Source organism: Chenopodium quinoa, unplaced genomic scaffold (genome assembly GCF_001683475.1).
Source record: "Chenopodium quinoa cultivar QQ74 unplaced genomic scaffold, ASM168347v1, whole genome shotgun sequence".
Lineage (NCBI taxonomy): Eukaryota > Viridiplantae > Streptophyta > Magnoliopsida > Caryophyllales > Amaranthaceae > Chenopodium > Chenopodium quinoa.
The window spans coordinates 160,666-169,308 of record NW_018743742.1 but is presented as its reverse complement, the minus strand read 5'-3'; the positions used below and the strand labels follow the sequence as shown (position 1 = coordinate 169,308).

At 35.5% G+C, this 8,643-nt stretch overlaps 1 long non-coding RNA gene across 3 annotated transcripts in view; it reads right to left on the bottom strand.

Annotated features, from left to right (window-relative positions):
• The window catches only part of LOC110684704, a 13,282-nt gene extending 6,535 nt beyond the window's left edge, over nt 1-6,747 (bottom strand). Inside the window, exons 1-4 of one of the 3 annotated variants that reach the window (XR_002503801.1) lie at nt 6,508-6,747; nt 5,922-6,019; nt 272-1,021; nt 68-111 (exon numbers count right to left, since the gene is read on the bottom strand). This is a non-coding gene — a long non-coding RNA (uncharacterized LOC110684704). Of the gene's footprint in view, nt 1-67; nt 112-271; nt 1,022-5,921; nt 6,020-6,507 lie in introns of those variants that run through there. The other 2 variants (XR_002503802.1, XR_002503803.1) reach the window with 2 other exon arrangements.
• Nucleotides 6,748-8,643: the final 1,896 nt, after the last annotated feature.

Genomic DNA, 8,643 nt, shown 5'->3' with positions numbered 1-8,643 from the left:
AACTGTATTTGTAGCTTCTTATTGGGTTTTAGTCTAGCAATCTCTTTACATTTGTTTCTTCCTCTCTTTTTGCATTAGCTGCTTGCTTCTTAGTAGTAGATTGGTCACCACCTTCAAAGAAAATAATGTCTTTTTAAAAATTAATAGTTTCAAAAGATAACGATAAAGCAAAAGTACAAATCTATATCTATACCTAAGTAATAGCATATCACTGACATGGGAAAAATAAACAAAGTGAACTCAAAAAAGGTATTAAAAATTTAGGTATTACCCCTTGCATCTCCTTGAAATGTTGTAGGTTCCTCTGTTCCATTGTCATTTCCATCAACTTGAAAGTTCAGCTCGTTGTCAAGGCCATCAAGAGTTTCATAGCCTTCTTGATAAAGCATATCTTGATCTTCATGTGATGTATATTGTATCTCACCATCAGCATCAACATCATCATCATCATTGATATTCTCATTACATGACTCAGAAAATGAATCATGATCATCTATATTAGTATTACCATTAAACTGAGCACAGGGAGTAACTAGTGGATTAAAGGAAGCTCTTACGTTTCTATCAGCATTAGGGGAAGTGGTTGGAGGTCTATCATGAGTAAAAGGGCGTTTATTTGATGATAAAGGGCCTTTATTAACACAAAGAGAATCATTACCATTACTAGCACGGGGAGTAACTAGTGGATTAAAGGAAGCTCTTACGTTTCTATCAACATTAGGGAAGTGGTTGGAGCTCTAACATGACTAAAAGGAAGTTTATTTGATAATAAAGGGCCTTTATTAACACAAAGAGAATCATACTATTACTAGAACGGATTAAAGGATGTTTACTTCTGTGTAAAATACCAGTACTAGCCCCTATTCCATCAACATTAGCATTAGCATTACTTTTGTTTGGATATAGACCTGCCAACCCCTTTCCACGTCCTTTAGAGAGCATAAGAGGTGGAACATACTCCCTTTTAGATCTTAGCATTGATGCTCTTTGAGTGGATCCATTAGGGACAACCATTATGTTCCTGTTAATTAACATTAAAAGATTAAGATTAGATTTAAACAAACAATTTACTTTAGTATTTCTATCTAGGATATCAATAAAACAAGCATGTCACACTTTAGACAATTAGGGAATACTAATAAGAAAATAATTGTATTAAAAAAAAAAAAAAAAAAAAAAACACACACACACACACACAAAAGACTGCCAGGGGGTTTCTAGTATTGCTCGTGCATAGCACTCCACATCAAAATTTATTTCACCTGTACCTTTACATGTCTGACATAATTTGATACATGTTTGGCATAACCTTCAACAACTTTAAAATAGAGAACATACAAGATCTGCCTATCAACTGTCAGTATTAGAATTATATTCTTTAAGTGGCAGGTGCTTGTGTGTTGCTTGTTGTTTTGCAACCAGGACATTCAAGACAGCAACATAATTTTATTCAGAAAAAACAATAAGTTTTATTCATCCAACATTGGATGCAGGAAAATATTAATAAAAACAAGCACTAGCATCAAAGACAATAACAGAGAACTACACCATTGCCATTTAAATGTTAGTAGGAGATAATTCATGGGCGTATTATTCTTCTAGAAATAAATAAAAACAATGAGAAAAAAGATAATTGACGAGATTATTCTTCTCTTCTCCTCTTCAGAGATAGTTCATCCCCTTTTTTTTGGAAATCGCACTCACAAAAATTGGATCTATACCCATCCGACTTCTATAAATTTCAGCACTTGCAATAGTTGACGAAGTTGCAACATAAGTAGGCTTAAAAAAATTCACCCTGCTGATATGCATCACCTTCCTCAAAATCATTATCCTCCTCACTTGATAAGTTGCGAGGTTGAGTCTTTGACACGATATACCAACCTTTGTTAGTATTGTCAATGGCATAAAAAGCTTGTCTTGCTTGGCTAGCTAAGATATATGGTTCATTAGTCTTTAATTACTTATTGCAATTAACACTAACAATTCCATATTCGTCTTCTTTTACTCCTCTAACCTTATCAAATACGTCCCACCATTTACAACGAAATAACACTACTCGATTTCCTCCTAGATATTGCATTTCAATTATATCAGTTACTACTCCATAATAATCTGTGTTATCATCTTCTTCTCCGGTGTTTCCAATCACAACCACTCCACTATTTTGTGTTCTCAAAGTCTTCTCACGATTTTGTAAGTGAAATCTATACCCATTCACAATATAACCACTAAAAGAGTTACATATTGGGTTGGCCCACGTGATAGTGAAAGGAGATTTTCCATTTCCTTGCTCTTATTATTCACATATAACCGAGCAACCTACCAGAAAGTACAAAAAAAAAGATTATGTATTAATGGCGAACTTGAATCTCAATTATCTTATTATTTGATTAAATTTAAAAGGCTTACTTATTCTTTGAACCACAATTTAAAATTCTCAGTCCTTTTCTCTTCGGATATTCCATTAATTGGACAGGCTTGAGAATATTCTCTAAAATAAAATATAAAAAAAAAGTTGATGATGAAACTATAGCGATGGAAAAAAAGTAAAGAAACTTAATTAAGGCTAAGAGTCTTACTCAAGGAATGGTTGAACCTCATCACAATTCTTCAAAATATAATTATGAGCTTGATCTAACTCAGACTTTGGAACATCGATGACAGTTGGAGCTCCTAAGCCTCGGCCAGGATGACTAAATATAGGCAAGGCCTCATCATCACCATTTGCATTTTCATAATTTTGCTCTAGACGATTAAATCTAGTTTCAATATTCTGCATGTACCTTAGCAAAGAGTCATGCACTCATCTGCTAAATAGCCCTCTGCAATTGAAGCCTCTGGACGAGCCCTATTTCTTATGTAAGACTTGAGCTTGTACATATACTTCTCAATAGGATACATCCATCTGAACTGAACCCAACTCTAGCTTCACTAGCTAAGTGAACAGGTAAATGCATCATCACATCAAAGAAAGAAGGAGGAAACAACTTTTCTAATTTGCAAAGGGTGATAGGAATTTGAGACTCTAGTTGTTTCAACTCTTCCACATTGATTACTTTAGCACATAAAATAGTAAAATACCTTGACATCTCAATTAGTGCTTCGCGTACAAGTGGAGTTAGTAGGCCACGCATTGCTACAGGAAGAAGATGTTCGAGTATAACATGGTAATCATGACTCTTCAACCCTGAAATTTTAGCCTCCTTAGAGTTGACACAATAGGATATATTAGATGAAAAACCATCTGGAACCTTTAATTCTTTCAAAAAATTGCATAAAGTGCGCTTCTCTGTAGAAGAAAAAGTAAAAGGGTTGGAGGCATCTTCCACTTGCCCCCTTCTTTGATTGGATGTAATGTTGGCCTCAATCCCATTTCTTTTAAGTCATGACGAGATTTAATATTGTGTTTTGTCTTCCCTTTCACATACATTAATGTCCCTATAATGCTTTCACTAATGTTTTTTTTCAATATGCATCACATCCAGATTATGTCGTAATTGATGCATCCTCCATTAAGGAAGTTTAAAGAAAATACTTTTTTTATTCCAATTATCCCCCCAAGCTCATGAGATATATTTGTCTTCACTTGTGGATCATTAGACAATATGATATTCTCGAGATCCTCTAGTTGACGAAGAATTTCATCGATCGAACAAGGTTTCGGAGGTAAACCGTGCTCCACCGTACTGTTCCATCAAATGAAGCCTTATCCTTTCGCCATCTATGATTCTTTGGCAAATACACTCGATGGCCCATATAGCATTCCTTACCTCCATGAGATAACCTCTTTGATTGTGTTTCTTTAAGACAACAAGGACATGCTAAATAGCCCTTAGTACTCCAACCTGATAACATTGCATATTCTGGAAAATCATTAATGGTCCACATCAAAGCTGCACGTAGTTGAAAATGATGTTGAGTTGCTGCATCAAAAGTATTTACCCCGGTGGCCCACAAGTCATTCAATTCCTCGATCAAAGGTTGCAAATATATGTCAATTGCGTTACCAAGCCCTTTAGGTCCAGGAATAAGCATTGATAGAATCATATTAGACTGCTTCATACAAAGTTCGGGGGGCAAGTTATAAGGAATAAGAACCACTGACCAAATACTATATGATGTTTTCGAATTTGAAAAGGGTTGAAAACCAACACTAGCGAGGCCTAACCTAACATTTTGAGGATCTGATGCAAAATCGGGAAATTCTTTATCAAATAAATCCCAAGCAGCTCCATCAATAGGGTGTCTCATCGTACCACCTTTCTTCTTTTTACCATGATGCCAAGTCATCAAAGAAGCAGTTTTTGAGCACATGAATAATCGTTGAAGCCTAGGCTTTAGAGGAAAGTATCGAAGGGTTTTCTGAGGTATTTTCTTGCCATTTTTCTTGCACTTGTCCTCACCGTTGTGTTTGTTACTTTTCCATCTTGAAGCACCACACACATTGCATGCATCCAACTTCGCACCATCTTTCTAATATAACATATAGTCATTGATACAAGCATCAATTTTCTCATAAGAAAGCCCCAAATCTTTGATGATCTTCTTTGACTCATAATAAGAATCGGGCAAATTTGATTTTTTGGGCAAAAGCTCTTTCTTAAGGAAATCTAATAGCATGGTAAATGATTCATTACTCCAACGACCAAGAGTTTTGATATGAAGGAGTTTTAAGAGTGCAGACATTCTAGAACTCTTGCAACCTTCATAAACAGGATCTTGCGAATCTTTCAATAAGCTATAAAATTTCTTAGTGTCAGCATTTGGCTCCTCAACATTGTTGACATCAATGGGAGAACTACCATTATTATACTCTGGATAGAAATCCCGTAAGATATTATGTAGCTCATCTTGGTTTTCATGATCTATCCCATCATCCTTATCAGATTCAAGTTGAGGCTCATCTAACCCCTCTACATGATGATACCAAAAGGTATACCTTTTAACTACTCCAAAAACTAGTAGATGTTCTCTTACTTTTTCAAGATTACCAGACTCTCCATTCATACATTGACAACAAGGACAACGTATTGTTGTAATTTTTAATTTTTTAAATGCATAGTCTAAAAAACTATCTACTCCCTCCACATATAATGGGTCATTAACATAATCTTCAATAGTCATCCAATCTTTACTAGGATTCATTTCTACAAACCAAAAAAAAAAATAAAGGAATAAAAAAAGAATAAAATCATTGATGACTAACAACTTTTCAGGTTATTATACTGTAATTTTATGGGCCATTAATGAAAGAAAGTCATCATTTCCATTTATATCATGTAAAAGAAAGCTCAAACCATATACAATGGAAACCTTTATAATTTTATATAAATCCATGCTAATAAGGACAAAAATTCATGTCTGACAGATTTGTTGTATGAATCATATCCATTTCAAAGTTTTTAATGCATAAACATGATGTGGCTTTAGCTAAAACGGTTATACAATATCAAAGTAATTCCAATTATCAATATGCATTGCAACCACAAATCCACTAATTAAATAAGTGCAAGCATCACAGTTGTACATATACTGCTATCAAAACTCAAAAGTGTACTTTAACTGGCATATGTAATGATCCGAAACGTGTATCTCACTTACTCAACCAACACAATACATGCATTTCCTAGTCATTTATTTCTAAACTGCTCTACAATTTATATTAGTTTGATGCCAAGGCAACACAAAATATACATGAACTGAGAAGAAAAACTGAGTGGGTGAAGAATCAAAGGTGATGTCATACTCTGATGGTAAAATATAGAATTAATCAGGCAAAGATGTAGATAACAAGTCCTAGCTCTAACGCATGCAATAGAAATCATTGACTAAAATTTCACCCTTTTCGTCGGCACAATAATAATAAAATAACACTGGTATAACAGAGGGACAGCAGAATTAAGTAGAAAAAAAAATACCTCTGTTTTGGAGGATGAGCCAATAATAAAGGTGTTGGCTAGAGAACCCAAAGGATTAAAAGAGGAGGATGAGCCGGAATTGTTACAAGAAGCACCACCTGTAACCAAATAAAACCAAAAAACTCGGTGTTAAAAATTTGAAAGAAAAAACTCAGAAACTGTGAAGTCCCTTAAAAAAACAAATTCAGTGATAATAAATCCCAATCTTTACAAAGCTAAGATAATTAAATAAAACCCAACATAGTGTTAATTATTAAAAACGAACTGAAGGAAAAACTAAAAGAAAAGCATATACATGCATCTAATATTCACGAAATCGAAACTTTGAAGAAATGAAAATAAAAAAATAAAAAAAAAAAAAACCAAGGAAATCAAACGGAATTACATCAGATTGAATCCATTAAAACATCCAAATTAAATCAGATTGAGAAATAATTATACAATATTACGACAATCAAATGGAAAATCGAAACTAATTGAAAAACAAAACTAAAGTAATTCAATGAAATCTATAATTCAGATTATCAACAAGTTATTGGTAACCCTAAATTAGATTTATTGATTTGAAAGAAGACATTAAACATACCAGAATTATGAGATATTCCTTTCAAATTCGCTGATTTAGAGAAATTTCGAGCCCTAACCGCAAGAATTACGAACCACAAATTGAGAATTGGAGAATAATTGATTTGAGTGTAGAAAACAATTGTGGGTTTTAGTGTGCAGAATAATTAAGGCCAGCGGGAGGAGTGATTTATTTTAGCGCTAGGTGAAATTTTTATCCCGCGTGTGTTAACTCCTATTAACGACAGATCTATGCTTTATTATTTTATTTTATTTTATTTTTCAAATATTAACGATGGGCATAAAATATTTTCTTAACATTTGACAGATAATTTACGAGAAACATTTTATATTTACGTTACAAACCAGAAAAATAGTGCTTTTAACGACGAGATTATGTTTTCATCGTTATTGAATTGTTGTTAAATATTAAAATTCGTGAATCGCTAAACATCGCCCGCAAATTACCATGTAAAGCTCACAAATATGACTTGGTGTGACCATTATGCCCTTTTTCTAAAATTGAAATAATCTCGGTTTAAAAAATGTGGAGCCGTACTGGGTCGCCGGGGGAGACCGGAGGGCAGGCCGGAGATGCGGGGGACGCCGGAGGTACGTCGTCGTCGACGGAAAACGAGGTAAGTCACCGTTTAAATTGACGGTTTACCATCGGAGTGGCTCCGGCGCCTAGGATGGACGCCCAAACCGTAGCCTGGACGTCCAAGCCAGACGCCAGAACCACCAGAGTGGCGTCCAGCCCAGACGCCCAGACCACTAGACTGGCGTCCTGGCCAGGCGCCACTGTACTGGCTGCGGCGGCCCTGCCAGGCGCCAGTCCAGTGGCTGTGGCAGCCCTGGCAGACGCCACCCTCATATATATATTTTTTTTTTTCTTTTTTGATTTTTTTTTTAAAAAAAAAAATCGAAAATGATTTTTTAAAAAAATTCGAAATGGGTTATTTTTAAATTAATTTTGAAAATTCGAAATAAGTTTTTTTAAAATTAAGTTTGAAAATTCGAAATGGTATGTTTTTAAATTTAGTTTGAAAATTCGAATTGGGTTTTTATAAAAATTAAGTTTGATTATACATAATTATGCTTTTTTTTTGTGTTAATTCTGTGTAAATATAGAAATTAAATGTATTATCCGTTAAATGTATTTATTGTAATATATAATTGATGCAGGATTATGGTGGAGACGGAAATGATTACAGTGGGATATTTGGACATGATGATCCATTCGAAGAAGCTCAACAGGCGATTGATTGGGCAAAACAGGTTGCAATTGCAGCTGGATTTTGCTTGGTAGTAGTAACTCATAAATCACAACGGGATGGTAGAATGGATCGCATTTTGAGATGTGACCGTTATCGCAAAAGAGAAGACAGAGATTTTCGTACAGCCACTCGGTTTGATACAAAGCGGAAAGGTTGTGGGTGTGAGTTCAGAGTAAAGGTTCGACAACTACGGAGTCGTGACGGTTGGGAAGTGATTGGTTACTCTAAATGGGGGTATCACAACCATGAGATGATAGTATATGAAGAGGGTCATCGACAGCTGAGCGGCTTAAGTCCTGCTGCGAAACTAGTTGTGAAAGAAATGAGTGATGCTCAAGTCAAGCCTGCTAAAATATTAGCATCTGTGTTAATGAAATTTCCAGAAGACCATCCAAACCGAAGACACATCTACAACGTCAGACAGCAACTCAGGTTTGAACGGTCAGAGGGAAGGAACCCTATACAGCAGCTGCTACACCAGGCACAATCACGTGGTTACCTGTTCTGGTTTGATTCTGATGAAGATACAGCGGAGGTGACTCATCTTTTCCTTGTGCATCCTGATTGTGCTGATATGATCAAGTCTTGGCCATTTGTGAATTTGATCGACTCAACGTACAAGACAAACAAGTACAAGTTCCCACTGGTTGAGATCATGGGGATGACTCCAACGAACCAGAACTTTCTGATTGGTCATGCAATCATCAAGGATGAGACGGCTCCAAGTTATTATTGGGTGTTGGAGAAGCTGAGAAACTACATCGGGCCTAATGTTCATCCAGCAGCCATCGTCAGCGACTGTGAGGGAGGTCTCTTTGCCCCCATAGCAGAGCTGTTTGCAGAATCGAACCACTTATTGTGCACATGGCACATCAACAACT